The sequence below is a fragment of the Neomonachus schauinslandi genome, chromosome 13 (assembly GCF_002201575.2).
Source record: "Neomonachus schauinslandi chromosome 13, ASM220157v2, whole genome shotgun sequence".
In the NCBI taxonomy this organism is placed as follows: domain Eukaryota; kingdom Metazoa; phylum Chordata; class Mammalia; order Carnivora; family Phocidae; genus Neomonachus; species Neomonachus schauinslandi.
The window spans coordinates 66,402,008-66,418,200 of NC_058415.1; the positions used below are offsets into that span (position 1 = coordinate 66,402,008).

At 36.8% G+C, this 16,193-nt stretch overlaps 1 pseudogene; it reads left to right on the forward strand.

Moving 5' to 3' along the window:
- Positions 1-10,938: 10,938 nt before the first annotated feature.
- LOC110581617 lies at positions 10,939-11,882 on the forward strand (annotated as a pseudogene).
- Positions 11,883-16,193: the final 4,311 nt, after the last annotated feature.

The following is a 16,193-nucleotide window of genomic DNA, read 5'->3' on the forward strand; positions in this document are numbered from 1 at the left end:
CAAAATACTAGCCAATAGGATCCAAAAGTACATTAAAAGGATTATTCACCACGACCAATTGGGATTTATTCCTGGGCTGCAACGTTGGTTCAACATCAGCAAATCAATCAACGTGATACCATACATTACTAAAAGAAAGAACAAGAACCATATGATCCTCTCAATAGATGCAGAAAAAGCATTTGAGAAAGTACAGCATCCTTTCTTGATCAAAACTCTTCAGAGTATAGGCATAGAGGGTACATACCTCAATATCATAAAAGCCATCTATGAAAAACCCACAGCAAATATCATTCTCAATGGGGAAAAACTGAGAGCTTTCCCCCTAAGGTCAGGAACGTGGCAGGGATGTCCACTATCACCACTGCTATTCAACATAGTATTAAAAGCCCTAGCCACAGCAATCAGACAAAAGAAATAAAAGGCATCCAAATTGGCAAAGAAGAAGTCAAACTCTCACTCTTTGCAGATGATATGATACTTTATGTGGAAAACCCAAAAGACTCCACTCCAAAACTGCTAGAACTCATACAGGAATTCAGTAAAGTGGCAGGATATAAAATCAATCCACAGAAATCAGTGGCATTCCTATACACCAACAACAAGACAGAAGAAAGAGAAGTTAAGGAGTCGATCCCATTTACAATTGCACCCAAAACCACAAGATACCTAGGCATAAATCTAACCAAAGAGGCAAAGAATCTGTACTCAGAAAACTATAAAATACTCATCAAGAAATTGAGGAAGATACAAAGAAATGGAAAAACGTTCCATGCTCATGGATTGGAAGAACAAATATTGTGAAGATGTCAGTGCCACCTAGAGCAATCTGCACATTCAATGCAATCCCTATCAAAATACCATCCACTTTTTCCAAAGAAATGGAACAAATCATCCTAAAATTTGTATGGAACCAGAAAAGACCCCGAATAGCCAGAGGAATATTGAAAGAAAAGCAAAGCTGGTGGCATCACAGTTCCGGACATCAAGCTCTATTACAAAGTTGTCATCATCAAGACAGTATGGTACTGGCACAAAAATAGACACATAGATCAGTGGAACAGAATAGAGAGCCCAGAAATGGACCCTCAACTCTATGGCCAACTAATCTTCGACTAAGTAGGAAAGAATGCAGGCAGCAACCTCTTTGACCTCAGCCGCAGCAATTTCTTCCTAGAAACATCACCAAAGGCAAGGGAAGCAAGGGCAAAAATGAGCTATTGGGACCTCATCAAGATAAAAAGCTTTTGCACAGCAAAAGAAACAGTCAACAAAACCAAAAGACAACCGACAGAATGGGAGAAGATATTTGCAAATGACATATCAGATAAAGGGCTAGTATACAAAATCTATAAAGAACTCATCAAACTCAACACCCAAGGAACAAATGATCCAATCAAGAAATGGGCAGAAGACATGGACAGACATTTTTCCAAAGAAGACATCCAAATGGCCAACAGACACATGAAAAAGTGCTCAACATTGCTCGGCATCAGGGAAATCCAAATCAAAACCTCAATGAGATACCACCTCACACCAGTCAGAATGGCTAAAATTAACAGGTCAGGAAATGACAGATGTTGGCAGGGATGCAGAGAAAGGGGAACCCTCCTACACTGTTGGTAGGAATGCAAGCTGGTGCAGCCACTCTGGAAAACAGTATGGAGGTTCCTCAAAAAGTTGAAAACAGAGCTACCATACAACCCAGCAATTGCACTACTGTGTATTTACCCGAAAGATACAAATGTAGTGATCCAAAGGGGTACGTGCACCCTGATGTTTATAGCAGCAATGTCCACAATAGCCAAACTATGGAAAGAGCCAAGATGCCCATCAACAGATGGATGGATAAAGAAGAGGTGGTATATATATGCAATGGAATATTATGCAGCCATCAAAAGGAGATTAAGATTTTTCTTGTGCTTTTTTTGTTTGTTCCCATTGGTGTTTCCAAGTTTTAGGCTTATCTCGCACTCAGTCTGGGATATATAGAAGGCAAAAAGAAAACAGGAAACTCACTACACTTTTTGGTTCCTGAGATCCTAAAGTTCCTAGCCGGTCTTTTTCTCTCCACCTTTCAGAGTCTTCTTATGCTTTCTTTATACATAATGTCCAGAGTTTTAGCTGTATTTAACAAAATAGGGAGAAGTGTCTATTCCATCTTGTCTGGAACTAGAAAACTCTATAACCATTTCAAAAGTGAATCATTATTATAATCTTCCCTAGAAAATACTCCAGCCAAAATGATCTCAAGAAGAATCATTTCACTCTTTTAAGGAAGAGGTAAATTAAATTTTACACAATCTATTCACAGATAGAAAACTCCCTTAATTCATTTTATGAGGCCAGCATAAACTTGATACCAAAATCTAACAAGGACATGGTTAAAAAGAAAAATTAAGAACCTAGCTCTCATGAACACAGTTGGAAAAAAATCCTAAAAAATAATTAGAACATTGAATAAAGTGTTAAATAAAAAGAACAATAGATTACAGTTAAGTGGAGTTAATTCTACAAATGTAAGAGTGGTTTAACATTCAAAAACCAAATAATAAGATTATAATATTACTAAAAAAGAAATATCACATAGCAACATTTATAGAGGCGTAAAATTATTGTTCTGTGTTTTTAAACCTATGGAACAAGTTTCATTTTGCCTTTTCTTCTGTTCATGTAATTAGCTACTTGAAAGCATTCCCTTGCCTTTTTCATCTCTGTATTGCCCTACAATGTTAACATCAAGTGAAAGGTCTTTCATATAATTGGATCTCAAATAGGAATAAATTTAAAGAAATAGAACAAACGTCTATAATGTTATTAAAGTGTTGTTGGCTATTACTTTTTTTAAATTGTATTTGATATACAATGTTACATTAGTTTCGGGTGTACAACATAATGATTCAACAAGTCTATAGGTTAGGCTATGCTCACCACAAGTGTAGCTTCCACCAGTCGCCATTCAACACTATTAAAATACCATTAACTATATTCCCTGTGCTGTAACTTTTCTTCCAATGACTAACTTTTCTTCCAATGACTTATTCATTCATAACTAGAAGCTTGTATCTCCCACTCCCCTACACCCATTTTGCCCATCCCCACCCCCACCCCTCCAGCAACCATCAGTTTGTTCTCTGTATTTCTGGGTCTGTTTCTGCTTTTTGTTTGTTAGCATTTGTTTGCATAAGTAAAATCATATGGTATTTGTCTTCCTATCCAACTTTTTCACTTAGCATAATACCCTCTAGATCCTTACCACATCTTCTTTATCCATTCATCTATAGATGGACACTTGGGTTGCTTCCATATCTCAGCTATTGTAAATAACATCGCAATAAAGATAGGGGTGCATATCTTTTCAAATTAGTGTTTTCATTTTCTTTGGGTAAATACCCAGGAGTGGAATTGCTGAATTGTATGGTATTTCTATTTTTAATTTTTTGAGGAACCTCCATACTGTTTTCCACAATTTGCATTCCCACCAACAGTGGATGAGGGTTCCTTTTTCTCCACATCCTCATCATTTTTTGTTTCTTGTCTTTGATTTTAGCCATTCTGACAGGTGTGAGGTGGTATCTCACTGTAGTTTTGATTTGTATTTCCCTGATGATTAGTGATGTTTAGCACCTTTTCATGTGCCTGTTGGTGATCTGTATGTCTTCTTTGGATAAATATCTATTCAGGTACTCTGTCCATTTTTTAATCAAATCATTTGTGGGTTTTTTGGTGTTGAGTTGTATAAATTCTTTATGTATTTTGGATATTAACTCTTTATGGTATATATCATTTGCGAATATCTTCTCCCATTCAGTAGGTTGCCTTTTTGTTTTGTTGGTTTCTTCCACTGTGCAAAAGCTTTTTAGTTTGATGCAGTCCCAATAGTTTATTTTTGTTTTTGTTTCCTTTGTGTTGGCTATTACTTTTTAAAAAAAAATTCATTCTATCTCCTTGCTTCATAGTTTATCTATTACAAATGATCTTGAGTCTCCTCATTAAAGTCATATCCCTCTTACTAATAAATGTACTCTAGAGGTGATAGTGTAATGTAAATGTGAATGAAGTTAAAATAATAAGATCTAGAACCATCATAGCAGGGCCAGAGAGCCAGTTGAGTTAGAGGAGTTAGAGGAAACAGTTGGGAAGCCATGAAAATAGTGTAATGGAGTTAGAGGGGGTAGTTGGGAAGCAATGGAAATAGTGTATTGGTCATTCAGATGCGGCTGGGCACCCATAGCTTTGGTATCGCATCCTTGTGTTTTTCCAGCCACCAAGGAAAAATGTACTACACTGACTTTTCCATTCTATAAAAAGGGCATCTTAAGAAGCTCTATGAGGGGACTGAGGCTTTACTCATTAAAAATAGGGAATGAAGAGAATCTCTGATCCCAGTCTTTCTCCGTTGTCATTACTCTCAAAAGTCAAAGATAAGTGGAAAATTACTGTTTCACTCTCTATTTACTTTTCATTTCCTATTTTCCATTTACAAGTATTTTGACAACAGTTACAATTGCCTTAAAAAATGACACAGGATAATTCAAAATATACAATTATTTTTAAAAAGTAGGTTAAAAAGTCAGAACTGCACTATGCTCTTAAGTTTACATGTAGTACATGTATATGAATATATTAAAATATTAATAGTTACTACAACTGAAATTATGGATGAATTTTTCTTTCTTTGCACTTTTCCAAGTTTCCCAGCTTTTCTGTGATAAGTATATACTCTTTATTTAATCAGGAAATTTTTAATTTATTAAAAAATAATTTCTTGCTTAATAGGCTATACTATAATTGGGTCTTTGAGACAATATCCCTAAAGCTTTAAGAGCTACTACTACCTTACACACAGTTTAAAGATACTCTTTAAATCACTTCCGGGATTACAAGGTTCCTTAGAGGAAAAGAAAGAAGTATTTAAATTGGCTACCAGAGCCATGGATAGGTCCTTTGGACATTTTTAGGGGCCAGAGATTAGAGAACACATATTTATTTACTGTTGATACAAATTCAAGACAGAACATTTTAGTAGGGATGATAGCCTTACCTTTGGTCTGTTCCCCTTGACACTACCCACAGTAATCTGAAATGGTGGTGTTCTTAACAGTGGGCCCCATAGCTCAAAAAGAAGAGAGCAAAGATGTCAACTAGTTTAAGGAAGGGCAACAATGAATCTATCATCTGGACACAAAGAAGTTGGTAAAATACTAGAAAAAGGAATGATTTATAGGGATGAATGTGCCTGTGTCTAAAACTACAAGCTTTTTTAGAAACTGAAGTCTTAACAAGCCATGATACCTACTTGTATGGGGAGAAGGTAAGAATCCTACACTAAGAACTGAATAGGAAGCATTGCACAGTTGTAAAGATTTGTTTCAGAAAGAGAAGGAGAAATGGAAATGATAAATCATAAGTAATTTATGTTTTATATTTTTAAATTTTTTCTTTCAAACTGATTTTAAACTTTCAGAAAAGTTACAAAATTCGTTCAAAGAGTTCCCTTATATATCTCACCTAACCTCAAATGTTAACATCTTACAGAACCATAGTACAATTATCAAGAATAAGAAATTAACATTGGTACATTATATTGACTATGGACTTTATTCAAATTTCACAAATTTTCCACTGTCTTTTCCTATTCCAGGATCCTCCTCAGGATCCCACATTGTATATACTTGTTCTTTCTCCCTTATCTCTTCCATTCCAATTTATAACTATTCCTCAATCTTTTTTTTTACTAATTTGAAAAGTTCCAAATGAAAAAAATGAAAAAAAAATATGGACAAAAAGAATTATTAAATCAAGGAAGTATCTTGACTATCTATGAACATAATTTTAAATTATTCAATTCTCCTTAGGATGAAAAAGGGGGGAAAATGTCAACCTGAGAGACTGGATTAAATTAACATGTGTTGTATTCTTATTCTGTGCCAAGGATTATTACATATCACATATAATCTTCAAAACAATTCTATAAAATAGGTGCTATTATGCTAAAATTACAGATGACACATCATGTTCAGGCAAGTTAAGTGTCTTACCCAAGATCTATACAGTTATGAAGACACAGAGCAGAGACTGAACTGGACGTTTGCTGACTCCAAGTCAATTGCTCTTTCCTTTAAGACATGGTGTTGTTTCACAAATAAATCTTATCAGTGGTCCCGACAAAGGGATAAAGGGATTAGGGCACAGCAGACTTCCATAGCACAGCCTTAGAGATGGTCAGAGCATGCAAGAAGAGTTAAGGTGGATCAATTCCAGGAGTGAGACTATTGCTCAGATAGAAGTTCCCACCAGATAAGAGCTAAACACTTTTGCTGTGTTTCCAGGAACAAAACAAACAAACAAAAAACTGCACTTGGTTTCCACAGTGAAGAAAAGCAAAAACCAACAACAGGATAATTCTCAATACCATGTAGAAAGAGGAGAAAAGGCCTTTGCTTTTTGTCTTTGCCTTTGTTCATTCCACCTTATCCATTATTATTTTCTTTTGAGGCACATAGGGCTTATTTATTCAGACAAGCACTGGGGATCTCCTGTGAGGGATGTTTCATATTGTGAGGAACAAAGTTGCTTTATAAACAATAGGGGACACTACGTCTAGAACTAGAATTTAATACCCAGTGCTAAGAATTTTCTCCTGAGGATGCTTTCTAGGATAGCTGTCATGTAGCCTGATATAAGAGGCTCATGGGGCAAAATATGAAATCCTGGCTGAATTTATATACTTTATAGACAAGCTTCTGTTGACAGATACAGATAGAAGACAGTAGATGTACATGATCCATGAGTTTCAGAATTTTCTTTCCTTCCATAGGTGGTGCCCAATGGTGAAAAATAATCTAAGGACAGGCCCTTTGGGGGAGATGAACAAAGCTCAGGGAGCCATGAAATTGAAACTTCACCTTTTTATGGACAAAGAGAAAGAAGCAAAAGTAACAGAAGCCCCCACTATTTCCCCATGGTCTTGTGTTTCAGGAAGATATCTCCTCTTTCCTTTTACTACGTGATACTGTTACTGCACCCTGTCTGTGTTGCTAACCTTGGTTACATTCCAAATAGTGGGTTCTAGCATCCCTTTGCAAAAACTGGGCTGTGTCAGTATGTCTTCTCAGAGTGGATATATTTGTGAGATTGACTGTTTGAAATTAGAATGTTAAAAGGCATTAATTAGTGTATGTAATAAAGCACCAGAACATCTCAAGTCAATTTCCAATCCATTGACTGTTCTTTTCCCTTCTTGGGTTTTAGAGGAAGCTGGGGCCAACAAATTCCTGGACCTTTTGGCTTCTTCAGTAATCTCCTAATCATTTGAAAGAATACAAAGATATCAGTCTTTGCCCCAGGGCAGTTCCCTGTTAAGAATTTAATTCTTTTTTTTATTACTTCTACAATCAGAAATATAGTTTTATTAAAGAAAATATGAAAAATATGTAAAAGTTAAGAAAATTTTAAATACCTCAAAACCAAATCTGACAAAGAAAACCGTAGTTAATATTTTGATGCAGTTTCTTTCAGTGATACGTATACAAAATTTATATTTATGATAATTTATACTGTGTGAGACTTGTTTTTATCTGATAATATCATATCATGAGCATTTTTCCTTGTCCTTAACTGTTCTTCAAGACTGCAATTTTCCTTTTTTTTTTTAAGATTTTATTTATTTATTTGAGAGAGAGAGAGCATGAGTGGGGGAGAAGAAGAAGGGGAGGGAGAGAGAGAATCTCTCAAGCAGACTTGTGCTGAGCACAGAGCCTGACACAGGGCTCAACTCACTGACCCTGAGCTCATGACCTGAGCCAAAACCAAAAGTCAGATGCTCAACTGACTGAACCACCCAGGTGCCCAGCAAGATTGAAATTTTCTATGGTATAACAAATGAAGGTACGCTTTCTCACATATTATAATATGTCCCACCACCACATACCAGATTTTCAGAATCCTTTTTAAAACTTTTTTTAAAGATTTTATTTATTTATCTGAGAGAGAGAGATCTTGAGCGGGGGGAAGGGTAGAGGGAGAAGCAGACTCCCACTGAGTGGGGAGCCCGATGTGGGACTCGATCCCAGGACCCTGGGATCATGACCTGAGCTGAAAGCAGATGCTTAAAAAACTGAGCCACTTAGGCACCCAATTTTCAGAATCCTTAAAAAAAAATTATGACTATCTATTGGTTGGATATTTCAGGAAAATAATTATTAAATGATGATGATGATGATGAAGATGATAAAAGTAATCATTGGATGACTTTTAGGGAAATACTTGCAGTTTCATCATTTAAAATCAAGTTGGCTGTCTAAATTTTTATTAAGAAAGAAAACTGAATTCCATCAAATGATTTTTTATTATCTATCTGGGTGATCAAATAGGGTTTTTTATTTACCTATTTGTTTGCCATATTATATTGATTGATTTCTAAATATTAATTTGGAATGCCTTGAATTTATGAAATTATTATTCAGTTGATTTGGTTTTATATTTATTTATGATTTTTACATGTATATTCAAATGAGATTAAACCATAGTTTTATTCTGTCTTTGACACTGGGGTATAAAAGTTATTTTAGCTTGATAAAATAATTTGAAAGCTGTTCCATAATTTTTTGGACATTAAACTCTTTATGTAGCACAGAAATTATTTGTTTCTTAAAAGTGTAACCTCTTTCCTAAGTAATCTGTGTCCAGTGTCAAAATGAGGATCAGTGTCTATCTTTATCCCAGTTGGATTTCTGATAATACTACAGTATCTACTGTGCTAAAAATTGAATAAATGAAAGTTTCTATGAGAGAAGTCAGCACAGTTCTGTGAAAGCACTCAAAATGGGAACCCTACCCAAACTAGTTCACGAAGGTTTCCTAGAAAAAGGTGATAACAGGGAGGGGCCTTTCTAGTTTAAGATGAGAGCTTACACAAAAGCATGAAGAAGAATGAGAAGGATGTTCAGGGTAAACTGTGAGGAGTTCAGTATGGTTATAACAGAGCATAAGGAAGAAGGGTCAATAGTAGCTCCAGAAGTTCTATATTAGCAACACTTAGGGGTGACAATCTGGTTGCAGGAGAGTCTTCTTCAAAGTACTATATCAGACAAATACAAAACAACTGGAGCACAGCTGAGTTTTCATACAGTATTAACATTGTATATCATAGGAACTTATACATGGAAAGATGAATGTGGGCTAGAAAAAAACAAGGCAAGAATGTTTAATTTCAACACACCTGAGGACCATGTAGTATTTTCAGAGATAAAAAAGAGGATCTGTGATAGGTACTATAGTGCTGTGATAGGAAGGCTGACTCTTGATCTAGACTACCAGGTATTAAATCCTGGTTCTAGCTACAAGATGTTGGGGAAGCTATTTAACTTCCATTTATCTGTTTCCTCCTCTGTAAAACAGGGATAATAGTAGTATCTCATACTGCTATTATATAAATTACTTACCTCATAGGTTTGCAATGAATATTAAATGAGTTAATAGGGTAAAGTGCTTATAACAGTGCCTTGCACAGACTTAGTTCTCAATAAATATTAGCTAGCTATTATTGGGCCAGCCATATGAATACTTACCAACATCCATAAAACCTTTGTTCCAGGAACTGTTATAAGCACATTTTATATATTCATTATCAGAAGGTTTCTTGCTATGAAAGAAAAATAGTATAGAAGACACAGAGATAGGGGCACCTGGGTGGCTCAGTTGGTTAAGCGCCTGCCTTCAGCTCAGGTCATGATCCCAGGGCACTGGGATTGAGCACCACATCAGGCTCCCTGTTCAACAGGGAGTCTGCTTCTCCCTCTCCCTCTGCTGCTCCCCCTGCTTGTGCTCTCTCTCTCTCTCTCTCTAATAAATAAATAAATGAAATCTTTAAAAAAAGAAGAAGAAAAAGACAGAGATACATTCCAACATAGTATATATAAAGATTAAGAGGAAAAAAAATACTTATCATTAAATACTAGTATTTTAGTATATTAACTTGCCTGAAAAAAAAACATAAAATTTGCATCAAGGATTTTGGTGACAAAAAAGGAAGAGAATGATTACAAAATTTAAAGGAATACATGTGTTAGGAAGTGTTAGGAATACAAGTGACCTATACTGACAGAGGAGAAAGCCAGGTTCTGAAAAATTGTACTTATGTGGACCCAGGCCACTTAACCCCTGGATGCTCCTTGCAATCAATCTCAAATAGTTCTAGATTAACTCTAGACTGGTCCTTGAAAGAAGAATAGATACATGTCCATCTGAGAAGAGAAAATATTCAAAGTCTGTCCATTAGGACCTCAAACTTTAGTGGCATCACCTTAAACATGCTACACAAATTTTTCTGAGTCAGTCAAGAGACTTAATAATTATAATAAATGATATAATTATAAAAGTATTATAATTACATATATGGTGTTTTAACCATGTATTATAATAGGCACTTCAGATATTTTATGTAATTTAATACTCACAACAAATTGCTAGAGTTATTTCTTTCCCACATCTTACCATGAACCAACTGAGGCTCAGAAAGTCACAAAAGATAAATGGCATGGTGTTAACTGTACATGATGTATTATTTTAAAAATAGAACCAGCTTCCTTTTTAAAAGATCTTATTTCAGAATATTCATTAATAATGAGATTTATACGTACATTTAGAATTACGCTGTCCCTATTATTTTATTAGAGGCCTGACACTTCACAGCACAGTTCTTGGGGTTATTGGTCGCTTTTCCTCTCCTACTGCATGGCTGTACAAAATACTGAATCTCTCAGCGCTTCACTTTCGTCATCAATAAAGTTAAAATTGTATCCATGCCTTTCCTGATTCCCAGAGCTGAATGAAAAATCAAAATATTGCAGGTAAAAGTGATGTTTTAAACTAAATTATAAAATTAAATTTCCTGAAGTCATATACTTATCTGAACTGTGCCCGTGACATGGACACATGGAGATGAGGAATTACTCAGTGGTGACCGAATTCTTTCTGGTGGGACTTCCCAAATACCCAGTGCTCCAGCTTTTTCTGTTCATATTCTGCCTCATCATGTATGCAATAATCCTCCTGGGAAACAGTCTCCTCATTATCATTAGCATACTGGATTCTCACCTCCACACCCCCATGTACTTCTTCCTTGGAAACCTCTCATTCCTGGACATCTGTTACACATCCTCTTTCATTCCTATGATGCTCATCATATTTAGCTCTGAGACAAAATCCATCTCTTTCATTGGCTGTGCTCTGCAGATGGTTGTCTCCTTGGGTTGGGTTGCACTGAGTGTGTCCTCTTGGCTGTGATGGCCTATGATTGGTATGCGGCCATCTGCAACCCACTGAGGTACCCCATCATCATGAACAGAGTGCTTTATGTGCACATGGCTGCTTGGTCCTGGATCATAGGCTGTCTGAATTCCTTAGTGCAAACAGTCCTAATAATGGTGTTGCCTTTCTGTGGGAATAATGTCATCGACCATCTTACCTGTGAGGTACTGGCCCTTCTTAAACTCATCTGCTCAGATATCACCATCAATGTGCTTATTATGACAATGGCAAGTATTGTTTTCTTAGTGATTCTCCTACTGTTAATTTTTATTTCCTATGTTTTCATTCTCTCTACCATCCTGAGACTTAAGTCTACTGAGCAGAGAAAGAAAGCCTTTTCAACCTGTTCAGCCCACCTTGCTGTAGTAGTTTTATTCTATGGTTCGGCCCTTTTTATGTACATGAAGCCTAAGTCAAAGGACACAAAGACATTTGATGAGATCATTGGGTTAACTTATGGAGTGGTAACCCCAATGTTGAATCCCATCATCTACAGCCTGAGGAATAAGGAGGTGAAAGGGGCTGTGAAGAAAGTCTTGAGTAGATACTTACACTCAAGGAAAATATGAAAGTGCTTAGGACATATGAACACATTTGGGGAGAAGATATATTTTTTGTAGTCACAGATGAAGTTGCAGAACTCAGTATAATGAGAACATTGTGTTTGTAAAGTCAAATACGGAATTCTCATTTTTACAACAGAGAATGTCCATGTAAATCTGTTCATATAATAGCTTTGCAGCTGTCCTTCTAGTTATATGGAACTATGCCTCTTGATCCCATAGAGGTCATGATGGATGCTGTTTATGATGAATATCTCTCTGTCACTATGTATTACCTTCTCTCTCTCCTCTTTTCTCCTTTTTCCTTCTTTTACCTTTTTCTTTCTTTGCTCTCTTCTTTATCTTCTTTCTCAGTCTCCTCAAGTACAGATGTATATATTGTTTTGGTCTGCCCAGCATCCTCTCATCTTGTAAAAGAACACATCTTTTTATTTTAAGGAATCAACTGTCTCCCACTCTCAGTCCATATTTGGCTGAGGCTGACCACACTCTCTGGATCAAATGATAAGCATGAAACACAGACTGGGGCCATGAGAAATGAACATCCCCTAGCCACAGTGATTTATTCAGGGTAGTCTGTGACCTAAGCCATGCTAATCACACTTAATTGCCAAAATGTTGCTTGAGTGTCAAAGAAGAATCACTCTTTTTTTCAAAGGTCTCTAACAGGTAGAACATATGCCCAGATCTTCTCCTGGCCATCTTTGTCAATATATGGGGAGAGCCAGACTGAAAATGAAATCACCAAAGAGGAAGGTAGAGCTGAGGGAAGAACTTAGGGTGTGCTTGATGTCATTATTAACTCCTGGTTCAAGGTGGGTCTAAAAATATTAATGCTTGGACTTTTCAGTTATGTGAGCCAATAAAGTTCCTTTAAAATAGATTGAATTAATTTCCACTGCTTATAACCATATAAATCCTTTTTAATGCATTTTTTTAGTTCCAAAGGTAGAATTTAGTGATTGATCAGTTGCATATAACACCCACTGCTCATTACTTCAAATGCCCTCCTTAATGCCCATCACTCAGTTACCCCATCCCCCACCCACCTCCCCTCCAGCAACCCTGTTTGTTTCCTATAGTTAAAAGTCTCTTATGGTTTGCTTCCCTCTCTGTTTTCCTCTTATTTTATTTTTCCTTCCCTTCCCCTATGTTCATCTGTTTTGTTTCTTAAATTCCACATATGAGTGAAATCATATGGTATTTGTCTTTCTCTGACTGACTTATTTCACTTAGCATAATACCCTCTAGCTCCATTCACGTCATTGCAAATTGCAAGATTTCATTCTTTTTGATGGCTGAGTAATATTCCATCGCATATATATATATATACCACATCTTCTTTATCCATTCATCTGTTGATGGACATCTGGGCTCTTTCCATAGTTTGGCTATTGTGGACAATGTTGCTATAAACATTGGAGTGCACGTACCCTTTCAGATCCCTACATTTGCCAGAGGAATGTTGAAAAAGAAAAGCAAAGCTGGTGGCATCAGAATTCTGGACCTCAAGCTCTATTACAAAGCTGTCATCATCAAGACAGTATGGTACTGGCACAAAAACAGACACATAGATCAATGGAACAGAATAGAGAACCCAGAAATGGACCCTCAACTCTATGGTCAACTCATCTTTGACAAAGCAGGGAAGAATATCCAATGGAAAAAAGACTCCTGGACTCCTGGAATGAAACTGGACCACTTTCTTACACCATACAAACACAAAAAAAACTCAAAATGGATGAAAGGCCTAAATGTGAGAAAGGAGTCCATCAAAATCCTAGAGGAGAGGGGCACCTGGGTGGCTCAGTTGGTTAAGCATCTACCTTCGGCTCAGGTCATGATCCCAGGGTCCTGGAATTGAGCCCCACATTGGGCTCCCTGCTCAGCAGGGATTCTGCTTCTCCTTCTTCTTCTGCCCCTCCCCTTGCTTGTGTTCTCTCTCTCTCTCAAGTAATAAGTAAAATCTTTTAAAAAAAAAAGATCCTAGAGGAAAATATAGGCAGCAACCTCTTTGACTTTGGCTGCAGCAACTTCCTGCAAGATATATCTCCAAAGACAAGGGAAACAAAAACAAAAATGAACTATTGGGACTTCATCAAGATAAAATGTGTTATCTTACCTCATCCTCTCCCTCTCCCTCACTAGCTCCTAGCTCTAACTTTTCCTCTGTATATCCCTTTTTCCTGATTCTTTAGAAAACTGTTTGTGTCTTTCCCTCTCAGTCATTTTGTGATTCTCTTTCTGTTTCCATCTCTTTCTCACTCTTGCTCTTTCATCCTCTCTGTCTCAAAAACTTGTCATTTTTAAGAATCACTGTTGTTCCCAAATTCACCAGCACTCAGGAGTCACCTCTTCCTTTAGTACCAATTACAATAATACAATAATTACAATAATATAACCTTTATGTTGCATGAATGCACATAATTTATCCCCCCTGGCAAATATTGCTGAGGACTTTTTACATTTTCCTAGTTCTTGGTCAATTTTTCTCCAGACAGCTCTACTATGCTTCTCCATCACTTTTCTGATTATCTTACAATATTTTTCATTGTATTTAAGCTCTCTACAGCCCATTTCACACCCCAAAGAGTATATACAAAACACGTACATTCAAGAGGTTGTCACATTTAACAGACTTATAAAATAAAGTGATGCAGAAAAAAAACTCCACCTCATTACTATCACTGCTTCTATATCTACTAGACATACTTCCTCACAAGGGCCTCTTTTTTTTCCCCAGATTTTATTTATTTATTTGACAGAGACACAGTGAGAGAGGGAACACAAGCAGGGGGAGTGGGAGAGGGAGAAGCAGGCTTCCCGCAGAGCAGGGAACCCGATGTGAGGCTCGATCCCTGGTCCCCGGGATCACGACCTGAGCTGAAGGCAGACGCTTAACGACTAAGCCACCCAGGTGCCCCTCACAAGGGCCTCTTAAAGCTCCTGGCTAATCACCTTCTGTTTTCTCTACAAGCATTAGGCTTAACCCAATAAAAACATATGGATAGACAACTAAAAGCACTCCTCCTTGTGGCCCTTCTCAAAGGAGTGAGTCTACCCCCCAAAACAAATGGCAGCTTCTACTCTTTTAACTACAGAAAAGAAGTTCAGGCACTTTTAAAAACAATGTGTCTTCAGGGTGCCTGGGTGGCTCAATCCTTGGGGCACCTGGGTGGCTTAGTCGGTTGGATGTCCAACTTGATTTTGGCTCAGGTCATGATCTCAGGGTTGTGAGATCAAGCCCCGCGTTGGTCTCCACATTCAGCATGGAGTCTGCTTGAGATTCTCTCTCTCCCTCTCCCTTTGCCCCTACCCCCACTTGTGCTCTCTAGATAAAATAAATAAATAAATAAAATCTTTAAAAAAAAAAAAAAACTATGTGTCCCTACTATCATACCAGTAATTTAGAAATATTGGAGCCCTGCACCTTGAAGAGTGTAGATTTCATTCACTTCAAGAATAACAAACATGTGGGACACCTGGGTGGCTCAGTTGGTTAAGTGTCTGCCTTTGGCTCAGGTCATGATCCCAGGGTCCTGGGATCAAGCCCCGCATCGGGTTCCTTGCTCAGCGGGGAGCCTGCGTCTCCCTCTGCCTGCTTATGCTCTCTCTCTCTGACAAATAAATAAAATCTTTTAAAAAAAAAAGCAAGAATAACAACCATGTAATAATAAAAAGACACTTTATCATCTTTACCCATCTAATGAAATAAAAGATTTTGTGGTGAAAAAAAAATTTCTTCAGGCAAACCTCTGAGACATACTATCAAATAAAACAGGCTATCTCCTCACTGTCACCAAAAATGATCTTGACTCCAATTATTTGTAGGACTTCACATACAATTATTAGATATAATATCAGATATCAAGTATGGTAACCTCAGAGGGAAGTAAGTTTCTAATCTACCAAATAATATTTAAAGGTCAGTTAACACAACAGTCAAATCTCACAGAATTAAAAGCACCTAGGTCAACACTTTAGGCTTGACTATCCTCTACCACATCCATAATTGGTGGTTATCCATGCTTTCTTGCACACCTCTAATAATGGGAATCTCACCACCTACTGAAAGACTGTAGTCATAGTTATTAGAAACATCTTCTTATATGAAGTCAAAACCTGTCTTTTATATTTTCTACTTTTTATTCTTAGTTGTATACTTTAGGAAAATATCACTTGAGTTTATTTTTAGAACTAGAATTAGTTTATATTTTAGAGTAGGCTACTAGTTCTTAGAATTCATTGAGTTCAATTCACTCATTCATTCAACAAATATATGAATATCTACACTCTTCTAGATAAGGGCAAACAATA